This window comes from Pseudonaja textilis, chromosome 1, assembly GCF_049901715.1.
Source record: "Pseudonaja textilis isolate UNSWEBS1 chromosome 1, rPseTex1.2, whole genome shotgun sequence".
Taxonomy (NCBI): domain Eukaryota; kingdom Metazoa; phylum Chordata; class Lepidosauria; order Squamata; family Elapidae; genus Pseudonaja; species Pseudonaja textilis.
The window spans coordinates 271625504-271644083 of record NC_141990.1 but is presented as its reverse complement, the minus strand read 5'-3'; positions in this window follow the sequence as shown (position 1 = coordinate 271644083).

The following is an 18580-nucleotide window of genomic DNA, read 5'->3' as shown; positions in this document are numbered from 1 at the left end:
GTCCAATCTCTTTTTGAAAGTCTCAAGTGATGGCGCTCCCACAACTTCGGAGGGCAAGCTGTTCCATTGGTTGATTGTTCTCACTGTCAGAAAGTTTCTCCTTATTTCCAGGTTAAATCTCTCCTTGTTCAGTTTCCATCCATTATTCCTTGTCTGGCCTACAGGAGCTTTAGAAAATAGCTTGACCCCCTTCCTCTCTATGGCAGCCCCTCAAATATTGAAAGACCTCTATCATGTCTCCCCTGGTCCTTCTCTTTACTAGACTAGCCAAGCCCAGTTCCTGCAACCGTTCGTTGTATATTTTAGCCTCCAGCCCCCTAATCATCCTGGTTGCTCTTCTCTGTACTTTTTCTAGAGTCTCAACATCTTTTTTATAATGTGGTGACCAAAACTGGATGCAGTACTCTAGGTGTGGTCTTACTAAGGCTTTATAGAGTGGTATTAGTACTTCCCTTGATCTTGACTGTATCCCTCTGTTAATACAATTTAGGATTGTATTAGTTTTTTTGGCGGCGGCTGCACACTGCTGGCTTATATTTAGCTGGTTGTCCACTAAAGACTCCAAGATCCCTCTCACAGTTACTGCTATTGAGCCTGGTTTCACCCAGTCTATATGTGTAGAACGACGTGTAGAATTTGTGTAGAAAGAATAAGAAACATAATTATTTTTACATTGTTTTCTGCATTGATTCTGTACATCTGGTTGCTGTTTATCTGAGAGTGTTTCCAGACTGCTGTTTCCACCAACACAAATAGCATATTGGCAGAAATTACAATTCCAGAAAATAGCCATACTTGTCTCTGACAGCAATAAGGACAACATCTACAACAGTTCATGGCATCAGATTGGTTTTTAAAAAGAGTCACCAGACTCCTGTTTGCCAGCAGACATAATAAAAGAGATTAGAGGTTTTGGTGTTGCCATTGCTAGGTTTGCTCTATTGTATCCAGGCATGCTACAATATTGGGGCATTTATTTTGACAGCAGAAAATGTTGACCTGTTTGCCATGGCAAAGTTCTGTCAAGTTAAAAAGTTCAAATGTCAGTCTATAAATGTGACTTAGATTTGCTAAGCTTGTTAAAACATTCAGTTTTAAAATTATGGAAGTGAAGAAAGATAACTGGGCAGCTTGAACTGCTGCCCAGTTATCAGGAATATATAAATTTAAGCCCATGGAATTAGTGTAACTAATTTATAAACTCTATTTTTAAGGCAATAATGCAATTTTTCTTGGTTTGTCTTCTTAATGGCAGCTGTAATAACAAAATTGCAAAGGACCTGTTTAGCTTGCTCTTGTTTTAATTATATGCAATTTTGTTTACCTTTTAAAACATTACGCATGTGTGCTTTCCTGTTTAATTCTTTTCTTAAGAAAATCATTTGAAAATCCTAATCAGTCTCCTTGACAACCATTTGAGGCAAACAATCATCAAGATGGAACTCAGAAATAAATAGAACCCTCCTGTCCCTAAACATTTGTCTTGTAGAACAAATTATGAAAAACCATTGACAAAAAGCAGAGCAGATGCCCCTGATTTGCAGCTTTTTCTTGGCAATGAGAAATAAACTCAACAGATGCTTCTCTTAATTGAACTCATGGATTATACACATGTACAAGCACATAAATGCAGAGTTGTTCTTCAAACAAAAAAAACAAGACAAACAGGAAAAGAGTCGGAGAAATCTTCCCACAGCTTCAAAAAGACAATAGTGGGATTTAAACATGGCTTTGGAGTTTCAGGAGAAAGAATGATAGGAAACACGAACTCTGAAATCTACATGCGCCAAAGCCTGCAAAAATTATTTGTGGGTAGTTATATTCTTAAACATGCTTTCATGCATGGTTCTCCCAAAAAAATTGAAAAGCATACATACACATTAAGAACTATATACAGTAAAAAATTCAAGTTTAGTTAAATCTGGGCTCAGAGTGTCTCATTTCCTCCAAGCAGATTCTCACTGGCTTATTCTATCAATTTGAGAGGAGATGTAGCTGGTACTTTGGCCTTGGAGGTAAGACAGTGGATCCTGCAAAGCAGAGCTTCCATGAGGCACTCCTGGCCCTCATGATTAAACAATTCCCCTGAGGCCCAGATGCATTTACGCTTATCATTCCTCAGAGAAAGTTGAGAAACCATTACAACTTGGCTTTTCCAGCCGTCTTTCAGAAACTGGATACCCCATCCTTTTCATTAGCAATTTCAACCCGCTGTATTCCAAAATTTAATCTTTATTTTTAAATTGTTATATTCAGGGATTTGAATGTTGTTTTATTACATTTGTGAACCATCCCCAGTTTTCATAATATTGTAGTACACTATTTAAAAGGGGAAATAAATAATTAAACAAGCTCCAGATAGCATTGGTTTCCAAGAGGATCATATGAGAATTGGAATTTGGATGTACAAATTTGATTCGGAAATATATTCAGTCTCTGCTCCCAAGTGCCAAGGAAGCAAAACCTTAAATGACACACTGTTTGGGGGATTTTATAGTAGTCCTTTAAGGGTGAAAAAGGTAATTTCTGAATTATTATAGTACCAGTATTCAAATGAGTGATATATAGTCACAAAATTTTAGAAATGATGAATCATATACAGAAAATATTTTTTAAAAAACTGTATAAGAAAAGATTCAGATACAGGCTGAATAGCGTACACATCGACCCCATTATATCTGAACTCATGAATAAACCCCTTAATTATGAAACTTATATACTTCCTGTGAGATAACTCATACTGTATGATAAAATATATTTTGGACTTTCTGACTAGACCATTAAAATCTTCAAAATAATTGATGTCAATAATACAAGTTTCTGTAAGTTTCTCACTCAAAATATGAGCTGTGTAGAAATAATATTTGAAATAGTATTTTTAATTAAACATCGGTCTGCTTCTTAAAACAAGATATCTGCCATATATCTTGTTTTAAGAAGCAGACCAATGATCAATTAAAAATACTATTTAAAATATTATTTCTACACAGCTTATATTTTGAGTGAGAAACTTGCAGAAAGTATCATTTGCAAATTTGGTAAGTTCCCCTTCTAATTTGCAAATGATACTAAGCTGGTAGAAATAGCTAACATCCAAGAAGATAGGCTCAAGATCCAGATGGATCTTGACAGACTTGAACACTGGGCCATATCTAACAAAATGAAATTCAATGTAGAGAAAAGTAAAGTCCTACACTTAGGCAAGAAAAACCAAAAGTACACATATAGACTGGGTGAAACCAGGCTCAATAGCAGTAACTGTGAGAGGGATCTTGGAGTCTTAGTGGAAAACCAGCTAAATATGAGCCAGCAGTGTGCAGCAGCAGCCAAAAAAGCTAATGCAGTCCTAAGTTGTATTAACAGAGGGAAACAATCAAGATCAAGGAAAGTACTAATACCACTCTATAAAGCCTTAGTAAGACCACACCTAGAGTACTGCATCCAGTTTTGGTCACCACATTATAAAAAAGATGTTGAGACTCTAGAAAAAGTACAGAGAAGAGCAATCAGGATGATTAGGGGACTGGAGGCTAAAACATACAACGAACGGTTGCAGGAACTGGGCTTGGCTAGTCTAGTAAAGAGAAGGACCAGGGGAGACATGATAGCGGTCTTCCAATATTTGAGGGGCTGCCATAGAGAGGAAGGGGTCAAGCTATTTTCTAAGACACCTGTAGGCCAGACAAGGAATAATGGATAGAAACTGAACAAGGAGAGATTTAACCTGGAAATAAGGAGAAACTTTCTGACAGTGAGAACAATCAACCAATGGAACAGCTTGCCCTCCGAAGTTGTGGGAGCGCCATCACTTGAGACTTTCAAGAAGAGATTGGACTGCCATTTGTCAGAAATGGTGTAGGGTCTCCTGCTTGGGCAGGGGGTTGGACTAGATGACCTACAAGGTCCCTTCCAACTCTAATTATCTGTTAGAATGTTATATTAGAACTCATGAAGGTACTTCTCAGGTAATTCAAGACTTCAAGATGCCTTGTCGTTGTCACACACATTTTTCCCCCAGCTGCAATTTTTGTAGTTTCTTCAGAAAATCAGGTGAAGGGCAGTATATTTCCCTCAAAACATGTTGCTGTTTCCCAAAGAGTACTTAGTTTATTAAGCCAAAACCATTTGTAAAGAAGAATGGTAAAAATTCTATTTTCTGGCTCTTTTTTCATGATGAAGTCTATATATCTTTTAGTTTACTCCAAACTGACTTGCTTTGCAATAGGGCTCATTGCTTCATTTCTTCCTGATCTGTATTTTTTTTATTTTTGTTCTTGGCTAGGTAGTGTAAAGTTCAGGGTGGGGAGGATCAGAGTTTGTTTTCTAAAACATTGATTTATTTCTGCTTCTGGCTACCATAACTGTATATAGCTACATAAAACATAATTCAGAATTGATCTGTACACTTTCCTGAGTCATTCTTGGGTTAGGTGAAAAATATATCCAAATGGCTACATTTCACTTCAGTCTAGAAACATTTAAGTTATCTTCATTTATCTATTGGCAGCTTTTTGTTGTTGTTGTTGTTAAAGATTGGGGGAAGGGGCAGGAATCTCCCTCAAAGATTATTCCCAAAAGTAAAAAGGCAATTTGCTATAGGAGCAAAGGGGTAATGGGAGCACAGTAATGGGAGCTCACCCCATTGTGTGGAGCTGGGGTCTCGAACCCAGTTTGTCAGCTCAGGTCTGTTGGTTTTTCAAATGTCTAAATTTTCCATCTTCCACATCTGGAAGGATCCAGCTTGGGAAAGCCTATAGTCAAACTAAGGGAAAAAAGGTGGCTTATGTCAGGGATGACAAACTGGCAGCCAGATGTGTCATGCACAAGCCATGCCCACTCCACCTCCGCAAAGGGGAAAAACATTTATTTATTTTATTTATTTATTTGATTTGTCAATCGCTTACAAAATAATAGGTATAAGTATAAACATGAGTAAGAATACAGAAAATAGGTACAATTAAATGGGGACAATAAGGCAGGGATGGGAGGCACGATGGTGCACTTATGCACGTCCCTTAGGAATGGGTGAGGTCAATAGTGGATAGTTTGAGGGTAAAGGAGTTGGGGGGTGGTTGTGGCTGTAACTACAGAGTCAGGTAGTGCAGTCCAGGCATTGACCACTCTGTTGCTGAAGTCGTAGTTTCTGCAATCAAGTTTGGAACAGTTAACATTGAGTTTGTATCTGTTGTGTGCTCTTGTATTGTTGCGTGACGGCAGTGTAATGCCACAAGTCTGGCACTCGTCTTTTTGTTGTCCTTATGAGGGATGGGGAGGAAAAATAATGCCATTTGCTTTATCTAAATTACAATTTCATTTATATGCTATAGCTTTTTCCAGTAGAAATATTCAATGTTACTCAGTGTTTGCCTTATTGAGATAATGAATGCTGGTCTTCACGCACATATGTGTTTTAGAAACCAGAAGTCTTCACGCACATATGTGTTTTAGAAACCAGAAGTCTTCACACACATATGTGTTTTAGAAACCAGAAGACCAGGTGCCCGGCACGCATGTGCATGCCAGGAAGCTAAGCTTCCAGTTTCTGGTGCTCTTCCGGTTTCCGAAAAGGTTAGCCACCACTGCCCTATACCATTTCAGACAAATGGTTATCCAATCTCTTCTTAAAAACTTCCAGCATTGGAGCATTTACAATTTCTGGAGGCAAGTTGTTCCACTGGTTAATTGCTCTGTCAGGAAATTTCTCCTTAGTTCTAAGTTGCTTCTCTCCTTGATTAGTTTCCACCCATTGCTTCTTGTCCTGCCCTCAGGTGCTTTGGAGAATAGCTGGACTCCCTTTTCCTTATGGCAGCCCCTGAGATATTGGAACACTGCTGTCATGTCACTCCATATTTTTAGGGTGCTGCAGAAACATTCCACCTCCTCCAGTAGTTGGGTCCCGTTCCATGTGACAGTTGTGATTTGGGCTGTGGGAAATAGCTGGCCTGTCTAGGAATGGCTGAACATATAATACCTGGCTGATGGTTCAGAAAGGGCAGGTCCCACGTTAGCCAGCCTCTTTATATATTAGATTTAACAGCGTTTTGAAAGATCTTCGAGGCCCTTAGAATCAGCACTAAGTATGCTGGATTTGTGTTCAAAACAACATCTAGCATTTTCTGGAGAATCCTATGAAGCATATAAGTTCAGTTTGAACCAGGAAAGAAAGACAGGTTCTTCTGGATGCATTTTACTAGTTCAGGCCACCAACACACAACTGTTTTTCCAATAAATTTTCTGTGGCTGTTTTCTTCCAGGTCCATAAATAGAAGGTTGGCCTTCTAAATGCTAACTTCCAGTTCCAGCTTATGGTGCTGGCAAGCTGGCAAAAAACAAGCAGCCTAGGCAGTGGTGGGATTCAATTTTTTTTCTACTACCGGTTCAGTGGGCGTGGCTTGGTGGGCGTGGCAGGGGAAGGATACTGTAAAATCTCCAGTCAGAGGTGGTATTTGCCAATTCTCCGAACTCCTCAAAATTTCTGCTGCCAGTTCTCCAGAAGTGGTCAGAACCTGCTGTATACCACCTCTGAAATCAGGCGAATTTGGGGTCTAATTTTGGGTCTAATTTTGGTGCACCTCTGCCATTGTGCCTCTTCCAGGCACCATGTCCAGATGCTTCTAGGGCTATGCCCAGACGCTGCCTCTCTTGCCATTTCACTTTTTCATCACTTCTCGCTTTTCCCTTCATGGGTCAAGATGGGCATGGGGGTGAATGAAACAGAAGGGAGATTTCTGGGCACCGCTTGCCTGCTTCCTCGTGCCTCTGATCTGTCACTTCGGCAGCTCGAAGGGTGTTTTTCCTTACCACCATTCCCCAGGCTGCATTGGCTTCCAGTAGACTTCCGGTTCCATCGTCCTGGTTATCATCTACAAAGCTTTTATGGCATCAGGTCAGGTAGTTTGTGAGACCACCTGTCTCCAATTAATCCTGCCCGCCCCACCAAATCTGACCGAGTGGGCATGCTCCAGCCCCCATTTATTAGATAATGCCATCTGGCAGGACCCAGAAAGTGTATCTTTTCTGTACGCCCTCTGGAACAGCATTCTCCCCTTCACCCCCCATCCCGCCCCAAGCTTTGCATGGCCCCCACCCTCCCTTGTTTTTCTGCAAAGCCTTCAAGACCTGGATGTTCCTCTGGGCGTTTGTTTTGTTTCTTAATCAAATTTATTTAGCTCTTCTGGGTATGACGTCAGGATGTGTTTTTGTCATCTTGAACCTCGTTCAAAAAACTGTGGTATATACTTTTATTTTTTACTGCTTGTTTAGTGATTACTGTATGTATTTTCTTTTTCTAGCCCCTGGCCAGAGTCACAAATCTCAGTTGGGTGGCCATATGCATTGATTAAATAAACAAACCGTGGTCTTTCCCCCAAGGTTTGCACCATTCTTTAAGAATAATTTTCATAATGAGGCAAAGGAACTTAACTGTACAATTTTGGGTACTGTTTTTGTACAGGGAACTTATGACAATTGAGCCCCAAATTTATGTTGTTAAGTGAGAAATTTGCTAAGTGAGTTTTGCCCCATTTTATGACTTTTCTTGCCACAGCTGTTAAGCGAATCACTAAAGTTGTTAAATAAGGAACATGGCTTATTGAATGTGGCTTCCCCATTGCCTTTGCTTGTCCGAAAACCTGATCACATGATCCTGGGACGTTGCAACCGTCGTAAATGTGAGTCATTTGCCAGGCATCTGGATTTTGATCATGTGACCACAGGGAAGTTGCAATGGTTGTAGGTGTGAAAAACGGTCATAAGTCATGTTTATTTCAGTACTGTTGTAACTTCAAATGATCACTAGATGAACTGTTGCAAGTTGAGGACTACCTGAAACAATATTGAAATCTGGGAATTTGTTTCTGAGAATTTTATAGCAAAACTATAAAAATTCTTTGCAAACTGCTCTTTAAAATTCTGGTAATGCACCACGATATCATCATTTTCTGACTCGTAATACTGTAGAATCAGTGGTGTGATTCAAACATTTTTACTACCAGTTCTGTGGGTGTGGCTTCGTGGGTGTGGCATGGTGGGCGTGGCAGGGGAAGGTTCCTGCAAAATCCCATTCCCTCCCCACCCCATTAAACTGCTTTCCAGCTCCGTTGGCCTCCGTTGCCCCTGCTCTGTGCACAGCAATGAAAGAAGACCCAGCCGATCAGCTGGGACTCAGGAGACTCAGGAGATGGGGGTGGGGCCAGTCAGAGGTGGGATTTGCCAGTTCTCTGAGCTACTCGAAATTTCCACTACTGGTTCTCCAGAACTGGTCAGAACCTGCTGAATACCACCTTTGTGTAGAATGCTAATGTGCAGGTGCAGTAAATTATTGAAAAAAATATCATTATGCATGAACGATCCCCTACAAATAAATTTTCCCCCTCTCCTTTGCCCTCCCTAGTAATCCCAAGTCCTGCTGGCTACAGCAGCAAATCTTTGCAGTGCTTCTGGTGACATTTGGAGAGCTGTGGTGGTGCAGTGGTTAGAATGCAGTACTTCAGGCTACTTCTGCTGACTGCCACTTGTCAGAAGTTCAATTCTCACCAGCTGAAGGTTGACTCGGCCTTCCATCCTTCTATGGTCAGTAAACTGAGGAGCCAGATTGTTGGGGGCAATTTGCTGACTCTATAAATGGCTTAGAGACGGCTGTAAAGCACTGTGATGCAATATATCTGTGCTGTTGCTATGAGAAATGGCTTTGGCAGTTCCTTGTTCCAGGGCTTGGAGGACATGACTGGTATGAAGTCACACATTGGGCTTCCAAACTTAAGTCAGGAACAGAATTTAGTCTCTAAAAGTTTAATTTAGCACCTTAACTACTGGCTCATACCTATGCCATGCCATGCCTATGCTATGCCATGTCATGCCATGCTCATATTCTGTAACAAACAAGCCTATGTTATACACTTTAATCAAGTATACCACAGTAAACTGAAATCTGTTTTCCAGAAAGCAATAAATATTGCTCCCTCTTTCTGTATTTATGGTAAGGAATAATTTTTTTCCCTTTAAGTTCCAACTGAAAGCAAAGAGATCTCATTGTGTTATAATCATTGTTTCCTGTTTGTTACCTAATGACATCATTTCCTGTTTCCTGTCTGATTAAATCCCTGCCAACTGTTTTTCTCAAGCATTAACCAACTTCCCACTCTCCCTCCCCCTTACTTGTTAAACAAAAATACTATAATAAATATATTTGTAGCTGGAGATTCTGACAAAAGAAAAATGCAACTTCCTCAATTAACTACTCAATTGCCAACATTAACTCAATATTGTTACACTATTTCCTATTCATTACATGTTTTAGTGAACATAACTTGCTATAAAACAAATTTCAATTAAAATTCTGAACAGGAAAACAAAATGTAATAATTTTTTAAAAATTGCTTCTTTAATTGGAAATTTGGTTTATAGATATATTAGTACAATAGGATATTTTTAAATGTCTTTCCAGTTGTAGATGTAACTAGAAAGGATACTGTGAGCAAGATCTATGTCAAAAGCATGCAACTTAAGACTTTTTTTAAGGCGCGGCATTTTCTAAGGCAGTCAATCCAGGCTAGCACACGTAGTCTTATTCGTTCTATTCAGCCTGCTCAATCTAGCGAAAGACTATAAAGGAGGGGGGGGGGGGGGGCTACCCAGCTGCATCCTACGATGGTCAGAAATGTATGATTAAAATGAGGGATAAAATAGAGTAATTTAGTGAAATGTTTGTTAATAAAATAAGTGAAATAAAATAAATGACAAAATTGAATTAGGAAGGGACGGGAACATTTTAATTAGTTAATGTTTTATAAAATATAAGTGAAGGGGGAATTAATTATGGAAAGCTTATAATTGTTCCCATAGAAGTATGATATTTAATTGAAAAGTAATGTTAAAGAAGTTAAGATTTTAATGAATATTAATATTAATAATAGAATTTAATTGGAATGGAATGTGTTGTTTTAATTACATATATTTATAATTTTTTCTTTTTTTAAGAATACAGTGTGTATTTTAAGAATGTACCAAGCAGAATCCGAATGGAAGTTATGTATTATATTGAATGTTATAACTTTAGGGTATATATTGAAGCCTAAATAAGAGTTACATGGATAAACTTAAAAGATATAAAGGCGTCATACTCCAATCAGTAACTACAGGAGAAACTTTGTTAATGAGAAAAGATGATAGATAATTGAAACAAGACAGACAAAAAATATAAATATAATGATTTGAATTGAGATGAGATAATTAAAATAAAATTGAGAAAATTAAAAGAGGGGAGAAGCTATGCAGAAAATGTAAAACAGTAATAAGATATGGAATAGAACATAAAAACGAGCATGAAATTGAATTTGTGTCTGTACGAAGATACGTAACCTGGGATTACGCTACTTTCAAAAAAGATGTTTTATTTGTTTTTGTTTTTTTGTGAAAACTCAAATAAAATTTACAAAAAAAATATTCTGTTCTCCAGCTACAAGTCTTGTTGTGAACAGGATCTAGGATACTTTTTATCAATGATGTTACTGATAACATTTCCTGGCTTCCGCAACCACACCTACCTGTATAAGGTGTGACTGGTATTTTTGGAAGAATTAGTCAATCTTAAACAAAGATGGTGTTAGCTTTTATGAAAGAGTAGTGGTCCTGTAATACACAGAGAGTTAATTTCAAGGGACGTCTTGGGTGATATGGTGAACTGAACGAACCTCCATGAAAGCATATTGAGCAAAGACCAAGGAACCATCTTTCCTACAAAGGCAATGTGAGATTGACAAGATTAACATAATAAATGAGCAAGGCTGAAGGAAAAACAAATTTAGGCATACTGATGTTTTGATTTGATGATACCAGCTTTCCATATGTCTTCTGAATGCACGTCCATATGCAGAACAACTAAAAAAAAGGTCCACGTTCCACATTTTTTTTTTTAGAATGATGACAAGTGCTGAAAAGAGGGCTAGAATTGTTGTAAGGTGCTTTTCCATTTAGGATATCCTGAAATTGATATCCTAAATCTATTATTTTTGGGGGGTGGGGGGAGAAACACATGAGGTCACCTGGGTACCTGCATCTTTTTTTCCCCTCAAAATGGAAAAAAATCTCTGCTTGAATGTTGTGGTTTGCATCCAGTTTGAAAAGGGTACTTGGTTGTTTTGGAAAAAAAAATAACTCTGAAAAACTATTTGGTTCTTGCATACCACAGCTAGTTGGATTCCATAAAAACATTCGCTGCAGCTGTTGATTGCCTTTCTATATTAATCAATAATCCTATATATACTTTGGGGGCAAAGCAACATTATGCAGAGCGCAGGAAATATTCATTTGTACTGTTGCATTTACCCTCTGACATATTTATTTGTGCCATTCCAGTTTTCATAAATATCCAGGAATGTGGAGGGTGACCTGTGGTTAGAAGGATATAGGATTTCAAGCTGGACTCTAGGTTGATTTGATTTCTAACACACAAACAACATCTAGTTTGACCTTACAGTCTCTCCATGCCCAAGAAGCAACTTATACTGCAACCTTGAACCAGTAGAGGGCACTCCAGACCCACTTGTGGCACTCATGAAGCACTAATAATGCCAGTTGTTTGCATTTTTCAATTTGGGCAAGAGGAAGTCTTCTCTCTCTTCCCCTACAACGCAGTCCCCAGTTTTTTTTTTTTTTTTTTATCAAATACAGTTCATTGGTTCTTGCATACCACAGCTAGTTGGATTCCAATAAAAACCTTCACTGCAGCTGTTGATTGCCTTTCTATATTAATAATAATAATAATCAATCAATCATTTGGTTCACATACAGTTCATTCTTATAGACTGGAATCTCTTAAGTTACCCTGATGTCTATGAAGAGTTTCAGTCATCCAGGTCATGGTTGTCCCAAAGGTTATCTTGACACACTATGAAACAGGCAAGAGAGAGAAAATGGATGGAAAAGGGGGGAAAGTGCATTTTTACTGTCCTGTACTGCATCAGAGTAGAAACCATGTCCCTCCCTCCCTTTCTGTCTCTATCATTCTAAAAATGAATGAGCCCATGGCTGCCCATTACCCTCAGACTGCAAGAGATCAGTTCAGATTCCTATTCTTTTCTCAATAATAATCAATCATTTGGTTCACATACAGTTCATTCTTATAGGTTGGAATCTCTTAAGTTACCTTGATGTCTATGAAGAGTTTCAGTCATCCAGGTCATGGTTGTCCCAAAGGTTATCTTGACACACTATGAAACAGGCAAGAGAGAGAAGCCACCATGCTGGTGGCTTCGGGAATTGAAAAGACCTGTTGGAAGAGAAAATGAAGGGGGCTCATAGAACTAATAAGCGTCCCCATTCACATTTGGATATGGCCCTTCCCATTCCTTTGCTTCAGCGCATTGTGTATTCAGCAATACAGGAGCACACAATAGATGCAAACTCAAGGTAAACCACTCCAAACTCGATTGCAAAAAATACGACTTCAGCAACAGAGTGGTCAATGCCTGGAATGCACTACCTGACATTCTGTGGTTTCTCCCACCAGACCCCTCAGACTGTCTACTGTTGATCTCACCCCGTTCCTAAGAGGTCTGTAAGGGGCGTGCATAAGCACACCAGCACGCCTACTGTCCCTGTCCTAATGTCCCCTTTTATTCGTACCCATTTTATATAATCATAATCGTGTTCTAATTATATCTGTTATCTGATACATGCTTGACAAAAATAAAATAAAATAAAATAAAAAATCTATCATGAGGTACTCTAACTGATTGGGCCTGAAGGGAGCCTTTGAGAGGTAAGAAATCCAGACAAATCTGCTGAGTGGCCTCCCACTTTCTTCATTACCAAAAAGCATCCTGCAACTAGCAGGGCAGTTTATATTCATGTCCTTATTTTTTGAAAGAGAAGAAACTCTTCTAGCCCTCAAAGCAGAATTGTGTTGGCTGCCACAGATGCTTCTTCAACACATTCCATCACATTTTACTTGACACTTTACTCACACACTTTACTTTACTTTACTCACATATTACTTGACCTAATTTGTCAGCTTCCTATTGTCCCTAGGTCCTCCAGGCCTTATCCTTCCATCAGTATTGCTTTAGCTGTAATTGCAGGTTGTTATAAATTGCTGGACTACTGCCAGATACATCTGAAACTGAGCCAACTTTTCCCAATCTGGTGGCTTACAGATGTCTTTGAACTACAATTCCCCAGCGAACATGGACAAAGGTTGGAGAGGGCTAATTTAAGCAAGAAACTGTAAAGTCATTTTACTGACTCTTTTTCAAAGAGTAGAGATACTGTACTAGTATCTTAAAGCAGCATCTCCAGAATCCCAGATTCTTCAGATATTGTTGAACTTTAGTTTAGTTAACTTTATTGTCACTGCACCTCGTACAACGAAATCAAACACCATCTTCAGTGCACATCATGACCATGAAAATAAACACAAACACACATCCTTCATATTCCACACATTGAACCGAAAACCCCCAACACTGCACCAATACTGGACTATACAGCAGAATTCAAAAGAGCTACTGCCCTGGGATAAAAGCTGTTTTTCAGCCTATTTGTCCTTGTTTTTATTATCCTGTACTGTCTGCCAGATGGTAATAGTTCAAAAAAACGGTTCCCAGGGTGAGATGGATCTTTGAGAATGTTTTGAACTTTCTTAAGGCAGCAGAAGCTATATGGCTCTTCCAAAGAGGGGAGAGGGCAACCAGTGATCTTCTGGGCAATGACATTAACCCTCTGTGCAATTGGCAAACCATACAGAGGTGCAGTAGGTTAAAATGCTCTCTATGGTGCAGTGGTAGAAGGTCACCAGCAGTTTTTCATTCAGTTGTTGTTTTCTAGAAGTCTCAAGTATTATAATCTCTGTTGGGCCCTTTTGACCAGGGCTGCAATGTGGACACCCCAGGTCAGGTCCTCTTCTATGGTAACACCCAGAAATTTAAAACTGGCCACTTGCTCCACTCGGTCTCCATTGATAAGCAAGGGCTGGATGTCTGATCTGTTCCTTCTATAATCCACTATAAGCTCCTTCAACTTCAACTCCCATTGGCCCTAGTCAGCATGAAAAACAATCAGGGCCAACAGAAGTTATACAAATAATATTTGAAGGATCCTAGGCTCATCATTCTGGCTGGAAAACTTCCCCAAAGTATTACTGCCCTAAAGATGTAGTCTGTCTTAGTTCAGTCAGGATAATTTTTGTAAGGTCAAACAATAAGGACAAAATTTAAGGATTTCTTCTCCATAACTCTTGTATATAAACTGAGATTTATCTCAAAGGGTTGCACTGTTTTATGTGCAATTGGACTCATAGAGTTGGAGGAGCCTTGATTTAATCTCCAGGAAATCAAAAACAAACTATGATTCAATCAATCCCTGAAAACCTCAAGCAAGATCTCACGCATCTCTTAGGTCATCTGTCCCAGTAATGTAACCCTGTTGCATTACTCAGTTGCTCTTATTATCAAAAAGATTCTCCTAATGAAATCTACATGATAATCTCATATCTACCTCCTTTGCACTAACCACCAGGGACTCCACAGAGCTTGCTTCTCAGTAGATGTGTATAGGATTACCTTGTTAGCCATTTAAGCCCTTTATATCTAATTCTGCTTTCTGTGGCTGCAAAGAAAAATGATATTTTTCTTCTTCTGTTAGAGTAGTTAGTTCTTCAGACATTGCTGAATCTTTTGATAGCTTCTCATAGTTGTCTTCCCTCTTGAAGGGATACATATTCCTTATTAAACTTTACTGAACACAAGGAGGTTTGTTTGTGAGTACATAAACTTACATTGCATAAGTTTGCTGATGCAAAACTGATGTTTGACATCCAAAGTTAAAATATCCTATGGAACAATAACTAATGGACTTGTCCAAGGGAATAATGTTTTGCTTTGCTCCCGAAAATACCTTGCTATGCATTACTTTGCCAAAAGGACTGTGTTCATAACTGCTGTTTCTCTTCCAGTTGAAAAATGATGCTTCGACTGCTCTTATTATTATAAAGTTTCTCCTAATGAAATTGACATGATAATCTTGAATCTACTTTCTTTGTAGTAAGCAGTAGGAACTCCATGGAGCTTACTTCTCAGTAGATCAGGGTGGGGTGTCAAACTCACGGTCCACAGACCGGATGCGTCACGTATTAGCCACGACCATCCCCAGTTTAGCTAAGGGGGAGGGAAATCACAATATGTCACGTGGCGACAACGTGACGATGAAAGTTTGACACCCCTGAAGTAGATGTTAAAAGGGAGCCTGTTTCTGAGGTGATAATAAAAAGATTTTCCCCTTTTTCTCAGGCAATATATCATATAATAAGGAGAAATATTCCAAATTCAGAACACGAGCTCTCATTTTTCTTTCAGAGCAGCTACTTCTGAGTTTTAACCTTGACTGCTAAAACCATACTAATGTAGGCTCTCAATTGGCTGAAACCATTTCCAGTGTGTCCTTTTTGTATCTTAGTATCATTGTTCGTGGGTCAGTAGGCATATTGGACATTTCGATCAAACTATGGTCACATTCACATATGAAATGATGGTAAGGACAAATAGCAAAGGAGCTACTTATCTTGTGCCCTGCCTCCTCTTAGTTTTCCCCATCTTCTCTATTCTCTAAGAAGTTTCAGACACAAAGTCCTGAGTTATGGCTACCCACCATTTATTTTCAAAGAACAATAAGGCTAGCTATGGAATCTGTATGAACCATGGGGCATTGCTGCAAATGGAGATTATGCCAAGGCAAATACTTTGCTTTCCAATTAGCTAACTTCACATTCGTGCTTCAGATAGAAGAATCTGGTCAATATGGTTGGGGGAATTTGATGCCCTAAGAAAGGTGTCAGCAGGCATAATACCAGCTCTGAGAACAGAGAGTACAGCTGAATGTATTCAGTAGAGGGTTAAGTCTATCAATACTGTGAAGAAAATTCATGCATTCTTGGTAATAAAACAGCATCTTGTTCAAAATCTGACAATGCATAAATCAGACAATTACTTAGAACAGTGGTCGCCAACCAGTGGGCCGTGGCCCACTGACTTAGAAGATCCTAATACAGGGGTCCTTTTGGACCTCAGGGACCACCAAACTCCTAATTTTAGATCCCAGGGACCACTAACTGGTTCTGTGGGCATGGCCTAATTTGTGGGTGTAGTTTGGTGGTCATGTGACTGGCTGGGCATGGCTTGTATGTAAACATTATAAATATTTGTTTTCTTAAGTTTTCATGGGTACTTACATGTATGGTATTCAGCTTTGTTTGGGTATTTTCCCACATCATTATAGTTGTGCTTTTAAAGTTGTAGTGAGTTTCGGCAGAATCTCATCTGCCATCATCAGGCTTCTGTATTGTGTTCGTCTGTGAGTCAGACTTTCACAGCCGTTTGAGTTTTAAATTTGGGGCTAGCCTACTGCTGTGCCAGAATGGTTTTTTTCTTCATCCTGATTGGCTGGGAGTCTTGGTCTGTGTTTATTGGTCTTTGAGTTTGCTGTGTTCTGCTTGATTGGTGTTTCTAATATCTTCTCTCTGTTTTGTGGCTTTTTTTGTCTTGATTGGCTGGCAACATTGTGTTTCCTGTATTGGAGGCTTTTAGTGCAGCTTGGCTCTGAGTAAATGGACCACTATCATTTATTAGGAAGCTAGGTTTCATCCCTGGTTGGGGTGTGTTTGAGCTGGAGGTATCGGGGGGATCTGTTTGTGCCCAGGTGTTTGGCTGGCTTGTGGTGTGGAGAGTTTTTTTGTTTGTGAGTGCAGGCTTCCAGATAATTGACAGTCTGGTGGAATCATCTCTTCTATTCATGCTTTCAGGTCTTTTTTCAATCTCTATGGCTTCTCTGATATTTCTGTAGCTGGGGTTTTCTATAGTGGCTAGGGTTTTGGTGCCATTGAAGTCGATGCTATGACCTGTGGCTTTCATGTGTTGGACTGTGACTATTTTACATTGGTTCTGTCTTGTATTTTTCCACAAGAAGAAATCTTGCTGGAAAGCACGTATTCAGCTCAGCAGGAAAGCACTGACAAGAAGGAAGTTAAATAAAAGAATAACCCCAGACAAGAATGTGTATTCCAAGGAGATATGCCTGTCTATAACAGTTACAAAATAGCAGCTATAGAGTATGTGACTCATGTCACATAAACTGGTCTAAAAAGATTAACATTGTATTTCTTTACCTTTCTGTAAATTTCCTCTCTGACCCCCTCCCTTGAATTAGCACAATAAAAGAGGACAGCAAAAAGCCTGGGGAAGAGGAGAAAGGAGAAGAAAGGAGCAGGAGAAGCAGAGAGGCCCAGATTTTTCCATCTGTTCCAGGGCAGCCAGGGAATCCCATCTCCCCCAGGCTCAAAGTGCTGCCTCATTTTGAAGATTTCTTGTGTTTTGTGTGTTTTATTTCTTGTGCTTGCTTGGCAATCACTCTTTTGTGAGTCTTGCCTAGCCTCACCCTTGCGAGGGTCCCACTCTATTTCGCCCTTGCGAGGGCTATTCTCTCACCCTTGCGGGGGTTACTTTAAACTTCGTCCTTGCGAGGACTAATTCACCCTTGAGAGGGTCCCACTGTCTCGCCCTTGCGAGGGCTACTTTAAATCTCACCCTGGCGAGGGTTATTCTCTGAGAGGAATTCAGCAATCAACCAGAAAGGCGAAACAACAGACCAGTCGCTCAACGCGACATTGGACTAATGAGGAAGTGTGTTCCAGCTTTTTTACTGCATTTTTGAGTTCATCCAGGTGGGTACTTATTCTTCTATTGGTCTGTGCATCATGGCCTGCCACATACATTGGACAGACCAATAGAAGAATAAGTACCCACCTAGATGAACACAAAAATGCAGGAAAAAAGCTGGAACACACTTCCACCAAAATTTTCTCAAGGCCCACCAGTGGACCACAGCCCACTGGTTGGCGACTGCTGTCCTAATACACATTCAGACTTTAAGTGCTGAAATTAAAAGGGAAGGAAAGCACCAGGGGTGGGATTCTACCCGTTCCTACCTATTCGCTAGAACCGGTTATTAACATTCTAAGCAGTTCGGAGAACCAGTTGTTACAAGAAATTACTGACCTAATCCTGTCAGGAAGGCAGGAAGGAAACATTCTGGTGTTGCTTACAGAAACTGCCTCTCCATTAACCCTTTTTACATTCTTGGCGGGCCTAGACTTCCTGTCTCGGGAACCTCTCTGGAGTTTTTTTCCCCTCCTTGCTGGTACTTTGCTTGTGCGGAGTGACCATTCAAAGTTACAATGGCACTGAAAAAAGTGACTTATGACCATTTTTCACACTTACGACTGTTGCAACATCCCCAGAGTCATGAGAGGCCAGGCGAGGAGATGCATGCCTCAATGTGGGTGATATTGAGTTGGCCACGCCCAGCCAATAACATGACCACCAAGCCACATCCACCCAGTCACATGACCACCAAGCCACACCCATCAGCTAAGCCACGCCCACAGAACAGGTTGTTAAAAAATTTGAATCCCACCCCTGGAAAGCACCTGTAAACTTCTGGGAGCTGTAATTGTAACTCAGAACTTGTAGAATATTTAGAAGAAGCAGCTGCAGGAAGATAGAAGCATTGATTAAAATATAATCATAGCCAT